The sequence below is a fragment of the Chiloscyllium plagiosum genome, unplaced genomic scaffold (assembly GCF_037043375.1).
Source record: "Chiloscyllium plagiosum isolate Xiang-an unplaced genomic scaffold, Cpla_swu_hap1 HiC_scaffold_17, whole genome shotgun sequence".
NCBI classification, from domain to species: domain Eukaryota; kingdom Metazoa; phylum Chordata; class Chondrichthyes; order Orectolobiformes; family Hemiscylliidae; genus Chiloscyllium; species Chiloscyllium plagiosum.
Genome location: NW_028270155.1, coordinates 16,217,517 through 16,241,487, shown reverse-complemented (window position 1 = coordinate 16,241,487; position 23,971 = coordinate 16,217,517). Strand labels below are relative to the sequence as shown.

Genomic DNA, 23,971 nt, shown 5'->3' with positions numbered 1-23,971 from the left:
AAAATTGCTGAAAGTGCTCTGCTCGGGCAATGTTTGACAAATCAGCAGGTTTTTTTTCCACTTCATTTAGCATTTATTCAGCACCTTTAACATTGCAAAAAAAAAAGAACAAGGCTCATGATCAGGTGCTGAAGAAGGAATGATTTGTTAGATGAATAAAACCCGGTTTTGGAATGGCCTGAGCTTAGCACAGTACTAATTTGTATTCATGTAACACCCTTAATGTAGTAAAATACCCTGACACCCTTCATAGGGGTGATACCAAATAAAGTTGGACACTGAATCACATAGGGAGCAGTTAGGACAAGGGAGTGGGGTGTGGCGGGTCTTCAGAAGGAAGGAAAGAAATTCCTCTTTGTCCAATGTATAAGAAAGAGACTGGGGCAGAAGTGAATTGAAATATTGTGTGCAGTGTGCGTTTAAATGAAAAGTATTCAACGTATTCTACTCGTCTCTTCTGTCATAACCTTGGACAATCAAAGAAAGAAAGGTTTGAATTGATGTAGTGCATTTCAGAACCTCACAATGTCGCAAAGAGCTTCACATAAGGACATAGAGTACGTTGGAGTTGGCTATTTGACCCCATGAACCTGCTCCGCAAGTCAAAAAAATCATGATTAAGTTGATTGTCGTTCTTGCTTGCATCCTGTATTTCTTGCCAGTTTTGTCATTCAAAAATCTATCTTGTTCAGTCTTAAATATATTCAATGGCAAAGTCTCCATTGCTTGCTGGAGAAAACAATTCCTAACTTTCTCAAAGAAGGGTTTCCTCTTCATCTCCATCTGAAATGGGGGACCATATTTCGTAATCTGTGCCTCTTAGTTTAGATTGCCCAACAAGGGACAGCATCCTCGCAGCATCCATTCTATTAAAGCTTCTGTAGAATCGTATATGTTTCAGTAAGATCTGCTCATTCTTCTAAACTCCGATAAGTATAGGTTGAACCTATCCTCATAATACAAACCTCTCATCCCAGGGATTAGACGAGTTAACCTATTCTGAACTGCTTCTAATGCAAATGTGTACCTCCGTAAGGAAGGAAAGCAAAGCTTGACACAGTACTACATGTGCAGTTTCACTTAGAGCTGAAAATGTGTTGCTGGTAAAGCGCAGCAGGAGAATCGACGTTTCGGGCATGAGCCCTTCTTCAGGAATGAGGAAAGTGTGCCAAGCAGGCGAAGATAAAAGGTAGGGAGGAGGGACTTGGGGGAGGGGCGTTGGAAATGCAATAGGTGGAAGGAGGTTAAGGTGAGGGTGATAGGCCGGAGTGGGGGTGGGCGCGGAGAAGTCAGGAAGAAGATTGCAGGTTAGGAAGGTGGTGCTGAGTTCGAGGGACACCCGGACTGACCAACCCAACCACCCCATGGCTCAACACTTCAACTCCCCCTCCCACCCACCAAGGACATGCAGGCCCTTGGACTCCTTCATCGCCAGACCATAGCAACATGACGGCTGGAGGAAGAGCGCCTCATCTTCCGCCTAGGAACCCTCCGACCACAAGGGATGAACTCAGACTTCTCCAGTTTCCTCATTTTCCCTCCCCCCCACCTTGTCTCAGTCCCAACCCTCGAACTCAGCACCACCTTCCTAACCTGCAATCTTCTTCCTGACCTCTCCGCCCCCACCCCCCACTCCGGCCTATCACCCTCACCTTAACCTCCTTCCACCTATCGCATTGCCAACGCCCCTTCCCAAGTCCCTCCTCCCTACCTTTTATCTTCGCCCGCTTGGCACACTTTCCTCATTCCTGAAGAAGGGCTCATGCCCGAAACGTCGATTCTCCTGCTCCTTGGATGCTGCCTGACCTGCTGCACTTTTCCAGAAACACATTTTCAGCTCTGATCTCCAGCATCTGCAGTCCTCACTTTCTCCTAGCAGTCTCACTTAGAGCCAACAAAGCACTTTTGAAGTGCAGTCACTGTTATAATGTAGGAAACATGGTAGCCCAATGTGCACACAGCATGTTTCCACAAACAACAATTGATCTGATCTCTTTTATTGATGTTACTTGAGAGACAAATATTGTCCAGCATGCCGAATGGCAATTCCCTGCAGATACCAAAGATCCAGTATTTGACTTTATTCAAGTACAGGTATCTCAAAAACAGAAACACTTGATAGTTTACTCAGTCACCTTAGCAGCAGATTTGTAGTGTTCCACACTGGATACACAGAGAAGTTACTGCAATGAGAGAGGCCATTCAGCCCATCGTGTTTGCATATGCTGAAATAAAATTCTGACCCCACCTTCCAGCACCTTGTCCTCAGCCTTACAAGCTACAGTTCAGTGTTGAGTGCACTAGCTGTGTTGATGACATTTTGCAGAAATAATATTTTGAAAGTCATTGGACACTTCTTTCCGGTTTGAAATCCTCAATCAGATAGCGCTCTGATGTCTTTCTGTTGTGATAATGTACTTTATGAATGTACATTATCTTTGCATCATATAAAACTGCAAAAATAGGATTTTTGCTTCATCGCAACTATTATAAATAGAATTAAAGAATTTAAAGTGCTTCAAATCGGGTGTCTTGACTGTATATTCATTTTGCCATCCTTAAGAAACTTAGAAAACGATAGCTTGCAGATGTTATATGATCATTATATTCTGCAGTCTTTCGCTACACTGTATTTTGATGTTGAAGTTATTTTCCACACAGAATAGTTCTGGTTCCATGTCTTTCAAAATCTTTGAGATGTCTGCCAGGACGCACATTCATCTAAGCTGCAGGCTGTGCTTCTGAAGGGTTTAATCTTCCAATCAGTCATTGTCTAAGCTTTGGAGAAAGTAGGTGGTAAATTCAAACCTGTATGTGCAACACTGCTTTGATTTCATAAATTTCTGCTCCTCTAATATATTATCAAAATGACTTTTACTTTTCCAGACACAGCTGACCAGGATTGAGAGCTATCGTTCAGTATTTGTCTAGAAGGTTACATATGTGTGTCATTGTTAATGTGTATGCACATGTATTTGTACATACTACAAATGGTGTATGACATAGGGACAAGGTGATCTCACTGTTCCTGAATATTTATGACAGGTTTCTTTAGGTTTCTATGTTTCTTTTCTGCCCAATTACTCCGATGTTCTCTCTATCCTCTTGGAAATGTTGGCAGTTTCCTCCTTGATGAATTTTAGGTTTTTATTTCTGCCTCTTCCTCCCTCATTTTCTGCATGACCATATAGAGCACATCTCAACACCTTTTGAAATTGGTGGCAAGCATCTCTTTCTGCCGTCTGCAATTAAAACACATGAGGATGAACAGCTAAGCCAGCTTCTGTAATTAGAAGGATCATTATCTGAGTTAGATGACAATATAATAGTAGAACAAGATACTTTAATCCAAATAATACAAAAGAAGTGGTAATAATCATTAAGTTCAAAGATATATTTTATAATTTATCGTATGTGCCATCTAATTAAAAATGTGTTTGAAACCCTCACCTGATATTTCACTGGATAGGCCTTTTTCACAACTAAGTGCAACTTAACATAAAGGAACCTGAATTTTATGGATGTGTTTAGTGATGATTTATTCACATAGTGGAACAGGGCACAGAAATTATTTTCAACAGAACTTCATGTAAGGGTAATGCTGCGATGTGATTTCCATCAATGTGTAGTTTCAAAGAAATAGGCGATTACTCTCTACTCGTTCCTTTTCCGTTGGTTAGTATGAGCAGAACAGACCTCCCAATGTTCTGGCCAATATTTAGCCCTCAACCCTTACCAAAACAAATCATCTGGCAATTATTTCTTTGCTGTTCGTAGGAGTTTTCAGCACAAATTCACTGCCACATTTCCGAAGCACAATGGTGAATTACTCAATTTACTAAACTGGGACAGATTTTTAAAGACAGACTTTTTATCAATAAGAGCAGCAAGGTGGAATTGAGGATTCTGAAATCAGCTATGATGTTATTTAATGGCAGGGCAGACTTAATGGACTGTATGGCCTGCTTCTGCTCCAACATCTTATTCAAACTCAGGTGTCTATTTCACAGCCAAATGTTACATATTTTCAATTTTCCAGTACACTCTGAGACTGCTCTTGTAAGCTGTCAGTGCAGAACAGCAGTCACTCTTTCTTAAAGGAACAGTACACACCTTCAACTTCATAATAATGGTCGACTTCTGCTCCTACATCTTATTGCCTTATGAAACATTTTGATTTTGTAAAAACAATCTATAAAGGCAGGGGTTTTATTTCTTTCAATTTTAGTCGCCCATAGCTGATGTGCCCTAAAAATTTTAGTTGAGTTGCAATTGATTGCTTGAATGTCTTTAGAAAGCAGCTCAGGGCTGATCACTCCTTTAATTTTAATTCACCCCCACTGTCAGGTCTCTGCTTCAGTCCTTTCCAAAATAGTATACCCGAAATTAAAAGAGAGTGGTTCGTGCATTTAGAAATGCACCTTTATTTACTTCCATGCTTTATTTAAACTGATTTTGTTTCTATGATCTATTTTCTTAAGCTCATCTGAATTGTTTAAAATTTAAATTCAATCCATTGAATTATATTGAAATGTTGTAACTTTGAATGTTGCTTGAAGCATTTATTTCTTATTATTTTTCCATAATATTCTGCGCAGCCTCAGAACATGTGAGAAACCAGCCTATCTGCAAGAGAAGACATTGATTGTGTGTAAAATAACTCCTCCCACCATCACACACCACCCCAACCCCCATTATTGAATTCTGAAACGGACCTGATTTACTGTGGAAGCATGAAACCATTTTAAAATCTGTCCACAAACTGGAGCAAAGATTAAAAATAGCTGCAGTACATTTCACTCAACAGGTTTGGTTACAGGAAGCATCTGCAATGCATTCCAAAATGCTCCCAAAAATAGAACATCACAGCACTGTCTGTGCATTAGGAAGATGGATCAATCATACCTGTGAGAAAATTCCCCAGAGCACAACAACAACATTGAGATGGTTTGTACTTTGGAAAAGTGGCATTTTTTCACACTATTGATGCACAGAAATTTATAAGAACAGGAAGAAACTACCACATAACCCTCAATCTCTCTCACTGCAGAACAGTTTCTGTTTTATAGTGCAAATGCATTTCTGTTGTCTGCTTCAATACCTTCATCGTTTATTATTCCACAATGCTTCATTTTTCTTTTCACTTTTTTCTTTCTAAAAGTTTCTTTTTGGATTCACTTTTGTTCCTCATTCTTAAACTGTAACTTCTTAACTTATAAGCAGTTAAGAATTTTAATTCACCCCCACTGTCACCCCCCACTGTCAGGTCACCTTTGGCAAGATTTCGAGAGAACATATACAGAAAGACAAATCCACTGGCATGATCACAAAGTAATATTGCAACCGATGTATTCAAAAGATGTCCTGAATTGTGGAGGTGAAGTTCCAATGTTGTAAATGAAATCTGGACCTCACTTCATAATGATTTCATTTGACTTTCAAAATCATGAGAGGTTTGGACAAAGTAGAAAGGGCAAAACTGTTCCTGCTTGTGAAAAACATCACTGGGATGGCAGTGGTATAGTGGATAATATCATTGGACTGGTAATCCAGAACCTGAAGCTAATTTTCTGAGGACCTGGGTTTGAATCCTACCATGGCAGAATGTGAAATTTGACTACAATAAAGATCCAGAATAAAAAGCCATATGGTTCATTAATGTCCTTTAGGGAAGGAAATCTGCTTTCCTTACCCGGTCTGGCCTACATCTGACTCCAGCCATGTAGCACACTGTGGAATTTTCTTCACAGAGGGCTGTCAAGGCTGGGTCATTGAGTGTATTCAAGGCTGAGATCAACAGATTTTTAACCAGTAAGAGAATCAAGGATTAATGGGGGTGGAAAGCAAGTAAGTGGATTGAGGATTATCAGATCAGACATGGTGTTATTGAATGGCACAACAGAGTTGATAGGCTGAATGGTCTACTTCTGCTCCTACATCTTGTAGTCAATGTGGTTGATTTTTAATTGCCCCCTGGACAATAAGTGATGGACAATAAACGCCAGCATCACCTACATCTCATGAGCAAGCAAAACAAATGGAAGAAGATGTTTTGCAAACGAAGCAGTTACAAGTTGAGGAAAATCTTTTTCTCAAAGTGAGTGGTCGGGCTTGGAATGCAATGCCTAGAAGTGTGGTGGAGGCAGCTTCAATTGAGATATTTAATTAAAGAAAAACAATGCTCATGTTTCTGGGAAAAAAGCAGGGGGAGATTGACCTGAAGTTAAATTGCTCCAAAAGCTGATGAGCTGAATGGCCTCATTCTGTACTGGAACAGCTCTGTGAATGTGCCCTGGAAATATCCCCTGGTATCAGTTAATGTTTACAGGGCGTTGCTTATCAGTTATGAGGTATAGTTACATCCAGAGATTCTCTCAGTTTCTGGCTTCTTTCTGTGCTGGCAGTATTCAATATTCCGCACAGCTCTGTGAGGAGCAGAGGGTATTCATGCAGAAAGATTAATACAGTTGTGATGTAGCAACTGCAGGTCTACAGTGAAAAAATGCAGGGCGCAAGGCTGTTAACTGAGGAAATTCCACGTACAGTACATCATTCCATAATTTCCGTTGGGGAGACTTCATGAAAACACTGCACGTAGACAGAGATCAGCTGACCTGCCTGCAGGATTAACACTGTCAAAGATTTCCGAGCATTGTTTAGATGTGGGTATGCTGCCCAAACAAGAGCCAAGCAGTGGGAAACCATCATAAACGTGTTAACAGGTTAGACTCAAGCATAAATGAATAAGGCCACTGTTCTGAGTCATGAAATATATAGAAATATCTCGCCAAATGTTAACAGTTTTCAGTTATGTGAGTCTTCAGCATTTTGTGATTAAGCTGTGTTTCATAAATCTGAATCCAGCGAATTCCACAGTCTGTTGCTTTTCTTTCCAGTTTCAAAACCAAAGTCCCAAGTAGCTTCCAGCATTTTTTACAATCACTCGAGTAACTCTTTCCTTGCTTCAGTCTTTTTTCCAAGTTTCAGACAACCATCCAACAAGACAATTTTTGAAACATTTTGTCAAAAGTGAACCCTTAAGTATTGCCAGAAAGGTTAAATCAACTGGAAGTTTCTTCCTTTACAACATCACATTTTTAACAAATGTTAATGATTGTTTCAAATATTTTACTTCCTCTCCACTCCAGTCTGTAATCCAATTGCAGGTAGCTGAAAGGTAAGTGCTGCATTTTAGGTTTCTCTACCACTCTGTTTCCTTGCCTATTGCACATACTTGATTTACGTCACCTCATTCTTTGGGGTTGTGCCTATAGCTGCCTGAACCCGAAGCTTGGGAATTCCCTCTCAAAACCTTTGTGAGTTTCTTTTCTCCCTTTCCTATTGGGATTGTATTATAGACCCCAGAGTAGTCAGAGGGAAATTGAGAAACAGATTTGTAAGGAGTTCTCAGTTATCTGTAAGAATAGCAGGGTGGTTATGGTCAGGGACTTTAACTTTCCAAACATAGACTGGGACTTCCATAAGTTAAGGGTTTAGATGGAGAGGAACTTGTTAAGTATCTACAAGAAAAGTTTCTGATTCAAAATGTGGATGTACCTACTAGAGAAATTGCAAAACTTGACCTACTCTTGTGAAATAAGGCAGGGTAGGTGACTAGGTGTCAATGGGAGAGCACCTTGGGGCCAGCAACCATAATTCTATTAGTTTTAAAATAATGATGGAAACGAATAGACCAGATCTAAGAATTGAAGTTCTAAATTAGAGGAAGGCTAATTTTGATGGTATTAGGCAAGAACCTTCAAAAGCTGATTGGGGGCAAGTAACGGGGCGACTGGAAAATGGGAAGCCATCCAAAGTGAGATAATGAGAATCCAGAGACCGTATCTTCCTGTTAAGGTGAAAAGAAATGCTGGTAGGTGTAGGGAATGCTGGATGACTAAAGAAATTGAGGGTTTGGTTAAGAAAAAGAAGGAAGCATATGTCAGGTAAGGACACGATAGATTGAATGAATCCTTGGAAGAGTATAAAGGCAGTAGGAGTATACTTAAGAGGGAAATCAGAAGGGCAAAAAGGGGACACGAGATAGCTTTGGCAAATAGTGCTCAGGAAAATCCAAAGGGTTTTTACAAATATATTAAGGACAAAAGGATAACTAGGGAGAGAATAGGGTCTCTGAAAGATCAGCAAGGTGGCCTTTGTGTGGAGTCGCAGGAGATGGAGGAGATACTAAATGAGTATTTTGTATCAGTGTTTACTGTGGAGAAGGACGTGAAAGATATAGAATGTAGGGAAATAGATGGTGACATCTTGAAAAATGTCCATATTACAGAGGAGGAAGTGCTGGATGCCTTGAAACACATAAGAGTAGATAAATTTCGAGGACCTGATAAGTGGGAGGCTAGGGAAGTGATAGCTGGGCCCCTTGCAGAGATATTTGTATCATCGATAGTCACAGGTGAGGTGCCGGAAGACTGGAGGTTGGTTAACGTGATGCCACTGTTTAAGAAGGGTGGTAAGGACAAGCCAGGGAACTATAGACTGGTGAGCTTGACATCAGTGGTGTGAAAGTTGTTGGAGGAAATCCTGTGGGACAGGATGTACATGTATTTGGAAAGGCAAGGATTGATTAGGGATAGTCAACATGGTTTTGTGCATGGGAAATCATGTCTTACAAACTTGATTGAGTTTTTTTTTGAAGATGTAACAAAGAGGATTGATGAGGACAGAGCGGTGGACGTGATCTATCTGGACTTCAATAAGGAGTTTGACAAGGTCCCCATGGGAGACTGGTTAGCAAGGTTAGATCTCACGGAATAAAGGGAGAACAGGCTGAAAGGTGAGAGGGGAAAGATATAAAAGAGACCTAAGGGGCAACTTTTTCACACAGAGGGTGGTACGTGTATGGAATGAGCTGCCAGAGGAAGTGGTGGAGGCTCGTATGATTGCAACAATTAAAAGGTATTTGGATGGGTATATGAATAGAAAGGATTTGGAGGGATATGGGCCAGGTGCTGGTAGGTGGGACCAGATTGGGTTGGGATATCTGATCGGCATGTTCAAGTTGGACTGAAGGGTCTGTTTCCGTGCTGTACATCTCTATGACTCTATGTCAGACAATCCTTAAGTCATTTAATTTTAAGCAAACTTTCAAGTACCTGCTCTTAGATTTCCTTGTGTGTCTTGAGATCAATATTTGTCTGAGAACTCACCTGTGAAGTGTCGAGGAGGCTGTTTCTGTCACATAAAGGTTGCTGTATAAATGCAAGATGCTTTTGTTTTGTATGCACTGCTTTCTTTAGAATCCCAGTGATCTGTGATTGGTTCACAAGGACCCTGTAACTACATTGTATCACAAGCTGAATTCAGATGAACATGTAAAATGCTGCATCTATTGAGATTAGTTTTGCTGGTTAGGTTCCTTTGAAAAGGCTTAAAACCCACTGGGTTTAATATAGCTGTATGTACAATATTAATTTTATCATGAACATTCATTCAGCAATATAAAGCAGGAATTCTCTCATGGGATATGTGTATCACTGGCAAGACCATTTGATGCTCATTCCTCAGGTGAAATGGAACTGTATTGGCAATATCAGGAGACCAGGATTACAGAGAGGCTTAGGATAATGCTTTAGCAACATGGGTCAAGTAGTTGGTGCTGGAAAAGCACAGCAGGTCAGGCAGCATTCGAGGAGCAAGAGAATCAATGTTTTGGGCACAAGCCCTTCATCAGGAGCCATTCCTGATGAAGGGCTTATGCCCGAAATGTTGATTCTCCTGTTCCTCAGATGCTGCCTGACCTGCTGTGCTTATCCAGCACCACACCTTCGACTCTGATGTCCAGTATCTGCAGTCCTCATTTTCTCCTCTTTCGTAACATGAACTCAACTTCCATTTTGGCAGCTGGTGCAATTTATATGTAATTATTAAGCCTGAGATACTGAAAGGTTATCTCAGTAATGGTGACAAGTATTGTAAAAACTGTCTGGTTCACTAACGTTCTTAAGGGAAGGAAATCTGCTGACCTTGTCTGGTCCTGACCACACATGACCCCAGACCCACCGCAATGTGGTTGACTCTTAACTGTCCTCTGAAATGACCAAACAACCCGATATGTTTGAGGGATTTTAAGGAGAGAAAAGAAATGCTTCCTTTGCCAGCCATACCCACACCCTTTTAAAGAATACATTTATAAAAGTTGCCTTTGCAGTCAGGACAGACCAGTTCAGGATGGCAGATTTCCTTTCCTGAAGGACATTAATATTTTGCTGCAATTGGTGACAGTTGTCGTGGTCACTGTTAGTGAGACTAGGTTTAATCACTAAGTTTGAACCCTACCAGCTGCCTGCATATGTTTTTAACCCCTGCCCCCAGAGCATTATCCTCTAGATATCTAATCCATTGACATTAGCACAATGTCACCATCTCTCCCACTAAATGGGGATTGGCTAGTTCAGTTAGTAAAGTGTGCTGCATAATGACACCAACAAGACAGGTTCACATCCCCATCCTGTTGATATAGTTTATAGAAGCCTGCCTCCTTTGCTATCCCTCACACTTGAATTCGAGTGTTATCCCTCAAGATACATAACCAATTGTACCTCTCCAGCAGAGAGAAAGATGACTTTGACACCTCATGGGTTGTAACTAATTACTTAATGAGACTAAAGAGTGACAAATTCCCAGGACCAGAATAGATTCCATTCCAGGGTAAAGATGCAGCTGGTAAGAACTTTGCAGATGTTCGAAACTGTAATATCCCAAAGTTCACTTGGTTGAGGTTCCTTTCGAGTACAAAATTATGCATGTCGCTTGACTGTTGGAGAAGGTGGTCCAAGGAATTGTAGAATAGGTATTCCTAATACCTGTAACATCTGTCGTCAAGAAAATACCAGCGTCCATAATTATGGACAAAGTCAGAAGTCACACGACACTGGATTATAGTCCAACAGGTTTATTTGAAATCACAAATTTTCAAAGTGCTGCTCCTTCGTCAGATATAGTGACTTCATCTGATAAAGGAGTAGTACTCCAAAAGCTTGTGTTTTCAAATAGACCAGTTGGACTATAACCTGGTGTAATATGACTTCTGACTTTGTCCACCCCAGTCCAACACTGGCACCTCCACATTATAATGATGGAGACAGTGATTGGGCAGCTTGAAAATGTTAAGTGATCAAAGAGAAACAGCATAATCTTTTTAAGTCATGGCAGGGAAACCTGATCAAAGAAGTGTCTGGGGGTGGGGGTTAGTGAGTACAGCATGGTGCTTCAGAGAATGCTCGTGGAGGTTATTTACATAGATTTCCATTAAAGCCTTTGACATCACCCTTAAAAAAAAATCCGTAAACCTCTGACCATGTGCTATCTCCCATGAATCAAGCTCCTGCACAGATCTGTACTTGCTGGCCTATAGTGACTTCCAGCACCCTCAATGCCTTCAGTTTAAAGCTTCCACCCTTGTGCTAAAAACCCTCCCCTCCCTCCAGAATTTCTTTCTTTCCTTGACCCTGGTTTCTTATAGACCCCTCTCTCTTTACATCCGATCAAAGGCAAATATGCATTTAGCTGTCTGTACCTTCCTGTCTCCTCCTCTCTCTACTCCTTTCATATTCTCCTTAAACCTACTTTATTAACAAAATGTTTGGTCAACCCTCTGAATATTTCCTTCCTTTGCCTGGCATCCATTTTAACCTGATTGTCTGAAGCACCTTGGATCCTAAAAATACTGTCTAAATGCAACTTGTTATACCAACCGTTATTTTCTGGTAATGATCTGCATATTATCACTTTATAAGCTTGCATCAATTACGACACGGGCCATTAATCTTTCAGCAAAGATGCCATTAAGCACCAACTGCATGGACAGTCCCAGCCATTAATGTGCCTCCCATCAAAAAATAAATTGTAAATCAACGAATTCTAGCCTTGGTGTGCCACAGTAAATAGATTATAAAAATATAGTGGACACGTGAAAAGTCATTTCCAGATAGTAATCTCATTTCTGAATTCAGGCGACAGTTACCCAAGCTAACATCTCAATCCTAAAGTGAGATTGCTCTCTGTTTATCATGTTTACTTATCCGTTGTTCTCTTTCTAAAAATCTGATCAAGGAAAACATTGGATTTGCTTCCTCAAAAATACACAATAAACCTGAGCTTTCTCTCTTTTTAATTACTAAAAAGTAATTAGCCAACATTAAACAAGCCTGCATGTGTTTATCCTTGGTTTATTTGGCTGATATGTAATTTGAAATAATGGCAACGTGGAGTGTTAGGATATTTTTCAACCTGTTCAGGGACATTATTACACACCTCTGGAGCAGGTGGGACTTGAACGCGGGTCTCCTGGTTCTGAGATAGAGTGTTGATTGAGGGATTAATATTGCCGAGGACACCAGGGAATCCCTGATGTTTTTTGAAATAGTGCATTTGGACCTTTATGTCTACCTGAGGGGTCAGCACTTTTGTTTATCATCTGAAAGACAGCACTTCCTGACACTGCAGCACTTTCACGTACTTTGCTAAAGTGTCAACCCTGGTTTTTATACTGGGGTTGTGGATTGGGACTTGAACACATCATCTTCTGACTTTGAGGTGAGAGTGCAATTAACTGAGAGATGTACACCTTGCAGCACGAGGGTATTAACAGTGGATAATTGGACTACTGGTGGATAATGGTGGATAACTCTAGGCCAGGAGTCCTGGGTTCAAGTCCCATCTGCTGCAGTGATGTGAAATGACATATCTGCACAAATTGATTAAAAATGCCCATTTTTGTGTACACATGCTGAATTCACACCATGTATTGGTCAAATGGACAGGTAGGGTACTTTCTCTCAATGTCGGATATTGGGAGAAATAGATGATACTGCCACTCGTCTTTGGAGTTGCATTTATTCTTCTACGCTCTGACCAATGAACAGCAGATGAATGGTACTGCAAATCTGAACCTCTAATCCTGTTTATGGAGGAGAAGGTGATCTGACGCATACAAATGTTTTAATCAGATCAGTGCCAGATATTTATTTTTGTAGAATCTTCCATTTACTTCACTTCGAAGGAAAGACTTAGATACTTTTAGTGCCTTTCATAAATAATGGATGTCCCAAAACACTTCACATTCTAGATTAAAGTGGTGCTGGAAAAGCACAGCAGTTCAGCAGTTCCTGCTCCTCAGATGCTGCCTGAACTGCTGTGCTTTTCCTGCACCACTCTAGAATCTGGTTTCCAGATCTGCAGCCCTTGTTTTTACCAAAACACTTCACAGCCTTTGAAGTACTTTTGAGGTGGAACCACTGTTGAATGTAAGAAAATTGTCAGTCAAATTGCACACAGTAGACTTCCACTAATTAATCTTTTTGTTGAATTATAGTAACTGAAGGATCAGTACTGACCAGGAATAATAACTTGCTCATCATCAACATGATGCTGGAGCATCATTTACATGAAAGAGCTTCAGATTAACATGTCATCTGAAAGATGGTCACTCCAATAAGAACCCAAAACCTCCCCAGTCCTCTACTGGAGGACTTAAATTAGATTTTTGTGGTCAGTTCTCTGGTTGAGACTTGATGGGTTGAGACTTGACCCATCAAACCTTTGAATCAGAAACGAGAATGAATCACATTTATCCTCAAATGTTGGGAAATGTTGTGAATCCAAAGTGAACTTGCATTGCTGAACTCAGTCTGTTGTTTCAAAATTCTTTGATAGATTCATGAATAATACTTTTGAAGTATATTACAGATGTGAGCTTCTGACCTAATTCCTTTACTGCATCTAATTGAAATTTAGTTACATAAGATTAAATCAAGCTTACGGCAATATTCAGCCTAAATAGGTATGCTTATATACAGCATGAGTCCTCCAAACCCTTTTCATCTAAAGAGGTAGCATGACCTTATAATGTTATGCACTCAGGGTCACATAGGGTCAAATCTTTCTTTTGCAGAATGTGATTTATTAACACGTTCATGAGTTCTGAAAACAATACTTTTGGCGCCTCGAGGAGATCATGTGTAAATTGGTGGCATTATTAAATTTGCTGTGTGTGTGATGATACATTGTGAAAAGTATCTCCTGGCTTTATTATATATTCAATCAAGCAAGTGGGAGTCTCATAAAATGGTGGATTCAGATTCAGTAGCAGGGTTCTCAAGGGAATTGGATAAATAAACGGTTACATAGAATGATTGAAGTACAGAAGGAAATCATTTAACGCTTTGTGACCGTCAAGACTTGATGAAGAAAATAGATTGCAGGAATATGGGAATGAGCTGAAGGATGGAATGTACATGACTGCTCTGTGAAAGAGCAAGTGCAGAGTTAATGGGCTAAACGACCTGCATCTGTATTTTACAGTTCTATTATTAATAATTCCAAATTTCTTGTATGATTATTTGGTCTCTTGTTACTATCATCGTATGCCAGGGCAGAAGTGAGCTGCACAGAGGTTCAGCCTCTGTTTGTTCACCAGTCTAAACTCTCTAGAGTCATCGAGGCATAGAGCTGTACAGCACGGAAACAGACCCTTTGGTCCAACTCGTCCATATTGACCAGGTATCCTAAATTAATCCGGTTCCATTTACCAACATATGGCCCATATCCCTCTCAACCCTTCCTTTTCATACACCCATCCAGATGCCTTTTACATGTTGTAATTGTACCAGCCTCCACTACTTTCTCTTGGCAGCTCATTCCATATGCACACCATCCTCTGTGTGAAAAAAGTGTCGCTTAGATCTCTTTTAAATTTTTCCCCTCTCACCTTAAACAAATATCCTCCAGTTCTGGTCTCTCCCACCCCAGGGAAAAGACTTTGTCTATTTATCCTATCCATACTCCTAATGATTTTATAAACCTCTTTAAGGTTAGCCCTCAGTCTCCAACACTCCAGGGAAAACAGCCCCAGCCTATTCAGCCTCTCCATATAGTTCAAATCCTCCAACCCTGGCAACATCCTTGTAAGTCTTTTCTGAACCCTTTCAAGATCAACAACATCTTTCATGTAGCAGGGAGACCAGAACTGAACACAATTGTTGACTACTTTTGTCTCTTTTGGTACCCAATTCTCTGAAATCAACCACCTGCAATAATGTACACAATACAGCCATTTCTAACTCGTGTGTGAACTCTCTGAGCTGAGAAACAACTGACATGCAACACAATTCTGATCATTTTACAGATGAGCAAGTTTATTTTGATTTATATTTTATTCATGGAATACACCCAACAGTGCCCTCTGCATTGCATGAATCCATCTGGCCCTTTTTTAAATAAGTACAATTTACTTATTAAAATAACATTTCTTATTTGACCCCTGTCAGTATAACTGTTTAACGGGTTTGCCCCATATGGAACTGTAGTTTATACAGAGCTTTCTGTCTGTAAAACACTGTTCAATCCCAGTACGCTGTCTCATGTGTATCTTGGCTCAGGCTTGAAGTCTCCTCTTTGTATTCCTCAATCTCTATTAATCAGAACCTAGCTGTAGGCCGTTTCAAAGAAAGTGGAAGAACGCTTTTTGGATTGCATCCCATGACATTAAGTTTGCTGGTGCATGCTAAACGTGCTCTTGCAGGTTCTGGACTTGATTTTGTGTTGGCACCAGTACTAATGAGAGTCAACAGTGGGTGCTTGCTATACTTGTGTTTCAGCTGGATGTTGTAGCAGGTTAACATATTTCTCGTGCATTTTCACAGGCTGATGTTGCTGGAATTCTGACAGCCTCTCTGCAATGGAGTCCAATTCAATGTGGGGAGAGGGAAAAATGATTAAAACACCTTGCCAGTTTTGTCAGAAATGACTGAAAGTGCTTCAGACATTATGTTTTTATTTATCCCTAACTGTTGCTAATGTGGCAACCATTTTCTGCGCAAATTGCATTGCAGTGAAGGGTTCCTGTTCCTTTCAGTATTTTTGGGGGCAGAATTGATGGGCAGGACGCCTGAGGAGGGCTGTGCTCTTTTTTAAGTTGTGTCGTAGGCCATATAGCGCCCACCAGAACAGCACGGTGGCTCAGTGGTTAGCACTGCTGCTTCACAGTATCAGAGACCAGGTTCGATTCGACCCTTGGGCGACTGTCTGTTTGGAGCTTGCACATTCTCCCTGTGTCTTTGTGCGTTTCCATCCAGGTGCTCCGGTTTCTTCCCACAGTCCAAAGATGTGCAGGTCAGGTGGATAGGCCATGATCAATTGCCCATAGTGTCCAGGAATATGTAGGTTAGCTGGATTAGCCATTGGAAAATGCAGGGTTATAGGGATAGGATGGTGGTGAGTCTGGGTGGAATGCTCTTCGAAGGATTGATGTGGACTCAGTGGGCCAAATAGTCTGATTCCACATTGGAGGGATTCTATGACAAATGACGCAGAGATCGGATCGTATACCCTTCAGGTTCTTATTTTGGACTCACTTCCTATTTCTGATCTGTGTTTGTATGTTGCATTATTATTTCTTTCCACCATTTTGACTGGGACAACACATCTATCCTGGGACAGTCTAAGCAAAGACATGCCAGAGAATTCCTAGAAGCCTGGCACTCCTACCATGACGCCATAAACAAACACATAGATCTAGATACCATCTATCAACCCCTCAGAAAATGAACAGGAAATAACAGCACCACAAACCCCAGGAACCCCATCCAGAACAAACATATAAATAGAAAGCAGGAGACAACAGCTTCACTTCACTTGGAGGTTGCCACTGATGTTACCTAGCCAGGTAATGAAACGTCTGGATATCAAATCTACAGCTCAGCGAGCAAACCTACACCCTAAACCTCAACCTGAGCTACATACCTTGCAAAAAATTTCTTTCCCTGTTTAATGACAAGGAATTCTATGAGACAGGATAACTGGAGCCTTGGTTTAATTTGACAGATGGAGAATAGGCTTGAGAGGCGAATCTTCTTCTAGTTGTGTGATATTTCCAACTTGTACTTGGTACGTAACAGCGAAGGGCTTCTCATGGCTGGCAGTGATTGACCTGGCATACGAGTGAGCTTTAAATATGGTGCCAGCGGCAGATATCCCATGATGTCCACCAGCAGCAAGTACTTCCACTGCTGGTGAATGCGAGGTATCGTAAGAAAAGATGCATGGTGCATACATAATGAGGTGAGCAGCAGAGAATTGTGCAAAATAACTTACCAGAGCCCACAGAAAGAAACTCCATAAAACTCCCCAAGATTGACACTTAGCCAAGTTTGCTAAACTTCAACTAATAGAAAAACTTATAGCACAGAAGAGGAGTAATTTGGCCCAATGTCACAAGAAATGAATCCCGTCCAGTCCCACCTTCCAGTTCTTGGTCCTCAGCCCTGTACATTACAGCACTTTATATCCAAGTGTATAGAAACCTGGCTGAGAATGTAAAAAGTGTTGTTAAATCTGAATTTGTTCCATGCCCATATAGGCAAAGCATCAGTGTAATAATTTCCTCTTGAACTGGTAACAGAGGAGCACTAACACTTTCTTCAAGGTGATTTTATTGACAACTGAGGTGTTGTTTGTACAATTCTGTCAGAGATAGCTAGGCAGCATAAATGAGGATTTTATTCCTGCCCTTGCATCCCCTTAGCAGTTATACAGCCACAGAACTCCATTTGTGGTGCTGATAGAGGAATTAAATTGTACTGTTAAATGCTATTGGCACTGTGGATAGTAATACTAATGTTGTTTATAGGCAGCAGGCCTACTGTAACATACAAATAAGGTATGAAAAGAGAAAAGGTCAGACAGTTTGCTCCTTCTATAGACCATGCTAGACTTTTCCAGGATTTGCAGCTTAAGTGCCATTGACATCCTGGTAAAGTACCTTTCTTCTCAGATTGCCTGACTTCTGAGCCATAATAAACAGTGATTCATTTGGGAAAGTGACGAGGGTGTATAGTCACCCTGGGGTGATGGTACAAGGTGGGTGATATTGGAGTGACTGCCCATTGTATCTGCAGTCTGATATTCAGTTCATTAAACACAGAACTGAATATTGGGGTTTTATTCAGCAGACCACCAATCTGGCATCCCCTTTTGTGTACTAATGCTCGCAATGAATTTCTACTCGTTGCTCAGCTGTTAGCGATTGTTTCATCCGTCAAACATTTTCTCCATTAATAATAATGTGTTACTATGAGTCAGGTAAATTTGTAATTTCAGTTGGCATTAGTAATATTCAGCAATGAAAGACTCCTTTGAATGCTAACTTTGTCAAATCTGTAACATTCAGTGTACAATTCATGAATTCTGTCTTTCTAACATCTCTTGATAAGGAGCAAGACTGGTTCATTTTAACTCTGAAGAACAGTGTGTATTTAACAGGAAAGTTGTCGTGCCCTTGTTGAAATCAAGCTGGATAGAAATTCAGACTTCCTTCGCTTCAACACTGAGCAACGTATTTTAGCGAATTAGCCAGAAGGGCAGTTCGGTCTCGAAAGTTATTTTGAAAAAAAAAGTACATTTCGCCACAAGTTTTTGCATGAGTCTTCAGATTTATACAAATCTAAAATAAAACAATTAATGGAGGGAAATATATTTGTCATAGTGTGTGCAAATTAAGTGCATATTGATCTTTTTTTCCTGGTTGTTGCACTGTGTTCAGCATTACATTTAAATCAATATTTCCACAAATTTTGTGGAGCAACCAAGTGAAATGTATGAAAGCTAACCCTTTGATGTCTGCTTCTATAATTTTAAAACTATAACTAATTGTAGCTTTTTAGTTGGTATAAGCAATGTTATCTTTATAAATTGGGTGATTTCCATGGGCCAAGAGTGTGGTGTCAGACAACATCCAAGGAGCAGGAGAATCGACATTTCGGGCATAAGCCCTTATAGAACTTGGAACATTACAGCGCTGTACAGGCTCTTCAGCCCTCGATGTTGCACTGACCTGCGAAACCAACCTGAAGCCCATCTAACCTACGCTATTCCATTCTCGTCCGTATGCCTATCCAATGACCATTTAAATACCCTTAAATTTGGCAACTCTACCACTGTTGCAGGGAGTGAATTCCACACCCGTACTACTCTCTGAATAAAGAAACTACCTCTGAAATCTGTCCTATATCTATCACCCCTCAATTTAAAACTATGTCCCCTCATGCTAGCAAGATTTTGTGACGCTTCCAAAAAGTAACCCGCTCTGGGATAGTGAGCCAGCGAAATGCCTAAAATTGTACATTCCCCTGTGTTCCCCCTGCATCAGTGCAGCCATTTGGCATGATTCCCAACCATCATCAGGATCAGCATTCCTGATGAAGGGCTTATGCCCAAAACATCGATTCTCCTGCTCCTCAGATGCTGATTGACCCTCTGTGCTTTTCCAGCACCACACACTCGACTCTGATCTCCACCATCTGCAGTCCTCAGTTTCTCCGAATTGATTTTCACGGGCTTAAATATCCACTGGATGGAGATTAAGAACAAATTGACATGGTGTAACTTTTATAAAGTAGGCAGAGTTTAAATCTCTACCCACCAAACACCCAAGCTGGATTTGGGGGTCAGGCAGAGTAGTATTTAATCATGTTAGAGAGGACCCCATCACCTTGTGGCTTCTGCTCCAATGAGGTCAGTGTGTGGGAAGGCTTGTGGGTGGCTTTTCTGCCTTGCCATCAGTTGAGGCCCTTGAGTTGTATTATAGCCAAGTGAGGAGAGATGAAAAGACTCGCCTATGTCTCCCACTTCTTGTTTGATTGTTGACAGGTTTTTATTTAGCATTTAGAGTGGTTATGCTTTGCCAACTCTATTTGTGCCCCACTGTTTATATTTTAAATCACTGATGAATGGGTTCAGAGCAGATTTCCTTAACTTAAACATGGAACTAGATTAATCTATTGAAAATACTTTCCCCCAAGTTAAGGAAGTTGAAACAATATGAAATTGTTCATACAGTTCACACCCATTGATCTGGGTCTGCACACATAGACCCAGAGATTTATATAATCATGAGGGACATAGACAAGGTGAAGGGGCAAAGTTCTTCCTCCAGGATAGGTGAGTCCAAAACTAGAAGGCATAGGTTTAACGTGAGGGGGGAAAGATTTAAAAATGCCCGAAGGGCCAACATTTTTCCGCTGAGGATGGTGCGTGTATGGAATGAGCTACCAGAGGAAATGGTGGAGGCTGGTACAATTACAAGATTTAAAAGGCATCTGGATGGGTATATGAACAGGAGGTGTTTTCAGAGATGTGGGCCATAGGCTGGCAAATGGAACTAGGTTAATTTAGGATATCTGGTTGGCCTGGACGAGGTGGACTGAAGGGACTGTTTCTGTGCTGCATAACTCTATGACACGTACTGTTGGGAGGATAAGATGTTCGGTTTACTAGGGTTCTGCAGTCTATGAAAGTTAAACATCGAGATATATTGTCTGCTGTACCTTGACTAAATGCTTGCAGAGAGTTCAACATTATGGCCACTTATAGAGTCAGAGAGATGAATAGCACAGAAACAGACCCTTCGGTCCAACTCGTCCATGCTGACCAGATATCCCAACCGAATCTAGTCCCACCTGCCAGCATCTGGCCCATATCCCTCCAAACCCTCCTTCCTATTCATATACCCATCCAGATGCCTTTTAAATGTTGCAATTGTACCAGCCTCCACCACTTCCTCTGGCAGCTCATTCCATACACGTACCACCCTCTGAGTGAAAAAGTTGCCTCTCAGGTCTCTTTTATATCTTTCCCCTCTCACCCTAAACCTATGCCCTCTAGTTCTGAACTCCCCCACCCCAGGGAAAAGACTTTGTCTATTTATCCTATCCATGCCCCTTATGATTTTATAAACCTCTATAAGGTCACCCCTCAGCCTCCGATGCCCCAGGGAAAACAGCCCTAGTCTATTCAATTTCTCCCTATAACTCAAAACCTCCAACCCTGGCATCATGCTTGTAAGTTCTTTCTGAACCCTGTCAGAACTTAGTTTGGATGTTCTTCTCGAGCAGATTTCCACATTTTAAAAGATTTCTGTTTGCCTTGGTCTTCTCTTGGGGCTGAGCACTTTTGCAGTATGGGGCCCACCACATCCAGAAAGAGAGAGAAAGAGAGAGACAGAGAGACAGCCAGTTCATATTGCACCATTGTCGTAATTTCTTCTCCAGCTTGGAAAAGCCCTTGAAGCAGTATGCCCATTTGTATATTCCAGAGAGATTCTATTAGTTCATGTCTGTGGCTGTTACTGCTTCAAAACAGGTAATTGTGTACTGCTGTCTCATCTCAGAAACATTGCAATGGTTCTGTAAATCAATAGGAGATGGTGTCTTTCATGCTTCCCAGACCTTTAATTATCTGTTTATACCTCATTTGGTGGAATGTGAAATCTTGCAATTTGCAATAGGCCAGACTATCTACCAGTCTCTGTTTCAAAAAAGACAATTGTCTGTAATTTTTTTTTAGCAAATCCAGTGAGGAAATGAAGACTGTATTTAAATAAAAAGACTTCCTCAGAAAGTGGGCAACTAGTGCCTGTTTTGAGATGCTGTTGCTGGTAGTTGTGGCTGCAAGATGCAGAGTCCAAGAAACAAGCCCTGGCATGTTTGCTCATGGGTTTCCGGAGTGGTGGGTTTTATTCAAAGACATAGTGACTGATTAAGGAATCCAGCCTAGATGTTGGAGGGAGGACTGCTGAGAGTCACCCTCCAGCCCAACCCTCAGATACCCTTCTTCCCCCCACACTTAGCCATCAATGCCCTCTCTGCAACCCACCTTCCCTCACCGTTTGCTAATCCTGGGTCTCTAGTGGATACACTGACCCCAGTCGCAATGAAGCTAATGAAGCAGTCCTGGCCTGTAATTTAAGGCAACTCACAGGAGAGTGAGATTTACCAATGAGCACTTAATAAAGTGGACCTTCCTTAGTGGAGCTGATAAGGCCCCCTACAGTTCCATCCAGTATGTTCTGGTGAAGTATTGCCATTAACATTCATGTGGATTTAAGAATGTGACAGAAATGGTGTCATAAAATGTATCAGTATCAAGACCAGGCAAAATGCACCAATTTACATTTTTTTTAAACTTCTTGTTAGCATACAGAGAACTCCTACAGTGCAGAAGCAGTCCATTCAGCCCATCAAGTCCACATCGACCCATCCACCCAGCCCCCGCCAACCTTGTTCATCCAGCATTTCCATGATTAATCCACCTACCCTGCACACAGGGCAATTGAGCATGACCAATCCATCCTAACCTGCACATCTTTGGACTGTGTGAGGAAAGTAGAGCAGTAAGAGGAAACCCACACAGACACAGGGAGAATGTGCAAACTCCACAGACAATGGCCTAAGGTTGGAATTGAACCCAGGCCCCTGGCGCTGTGAGACAGCAGTGTTAACCACTGTGCCACTGCGCGGATCCAACCCAAGCCGAAGACAAGCATTCAGGGCTCGTCCGGGATTTTAACCTGAGACATCCAACGTGTCTGCACTGTAGAAGCCCCAGGGCGAGAATCATATCACTAGACCAATGGGCTATTGCCATTCTGTGCATGTGTCAGGAAACATTGCAAACTTTCGCTCTGTAGTCTCTCACTGCATGTTATGAACCAGGCCGCACTCAGGAATCAGCTGGGATAAGCAGACAGGATAGCACATCAGCAGAATCAGAGGATGGAATCAGTCCTTGATGTTGAAGTCCTATTTGAGAAGTCTTGGTGAAGGAAATAATACCAAATTCATTTTTTAGAAATGGAGACGGAGGGGTCATCTCACTGCTACGTAAATTAGTTATTTGCTATTTCTGCTTTTTATTTTATTTTGACAAATGAAGTTGTCTGTTTTCCCTTCAGTATGTCCGGAAGGGGTTGAAAGAGCCTGGACTACAAGGGTTCATGATTTCTTGACCTTATTGACCAGGCAGCTCAGCCGCTGTGTGGGGAGCGGCTGGTTTGGCCTGTGTTTCATCTCCTACAGTAGTTCATCTTCTTTGTGCTTCCTGAGCCCTGTTCCTCCTGCTGATAAGAGCTCAGCAGAGGCTTGGAGCAGCAGCTGGGCTCAGCAGCTGCCTGGCTCAGGAGTGCTCGATTAGAGGGTGTGCTAACCTTGCAACAACCTGGTGACTTCATCATTTTTCACCTCTCGTCGCTCTCTCTCTCTCTCTCTCTCTCTTCTTCTAATCCCTTCGTTTCTCCTGCACTGCTCAGTGGGCACATCTCTGCTGTCACTCTGCGCGGTTTGGAAAGGTGCACAGTATGCAGACCGGCCGAGATGATGAATGCTCCGCACAGCCACATATTTTTAACCTATCATAACAATGCCTTTTCGGTCACTTTTTCAAGTTTGAGCAAAATGACAAATGCAACATCAGTATTCAGCACATTTATTAAACACGGCAAGGCTAGATTACACTAACTGCCTGTCATGGAATCTCCATTATCCTAAAAATGAATGTTACTACCCCAATGCCGCATGGGGATGCTGAAATATGTTAACAGCATGAGGCATATTTTTTAATGCACTTGCATGTATAATATATAGATATGTGTATCTATATATAAAATATATAACCTCGTTTGTGTTGCCACTGTCACAATGTTAATTGGGCACAAATGTAAGTATTGTATTTTACAGTGCCCAGCAGTGTGATGTTTGTTTCAGTCATTATAAGGTTCGTGTACGATTTTGGGTGTACTTGCATTACCTAGTAAAATGATTGCATGGCCCACTGTTAAATCAAGGGCTATTTGTCCCCTTCTCTTCCCTTTTTCTGCCCTCCCTCCCTTCAATATTGCACTTAGAAAGTTAGTTTTTCCTGGAAATAATGTTTTGGGGTCCTTTGAATCCAGCTGGCTATGTCAGCAATGGATGGAATGATTTGAAGAATATGATTGATTGATAAAAGGACCCACAGCCATTAGAATAAAGTCTCTGACTACTAATGGACATTGCAGGGAAATACTTGAAATCTGAAAATATTTGAGCAAAAACAAGGTACGTTAATTTGCCTCATTCTGTGGTAAATTCCATACAATCGTGATTTAATTCTGTTCCAAACATTGCATGCTTCTAAT

The 23,971-nt window shown here is 41.3% G+C and overlaps 1 protein-coding gene across 5 annotated transcripts in view; it reads left to right on the top strand.

Moving 5' to 3' along the window:
- The window catches only part of wwox (WW domain containing oxidoreductase), a 948,132-nt gene that overhangs the window by 608,367 nt on the left and 315,794 nt on the right, over positions 1-23,971 (top strand). The gene's annotated exons all lie outside the window — the stretch shown is intronic.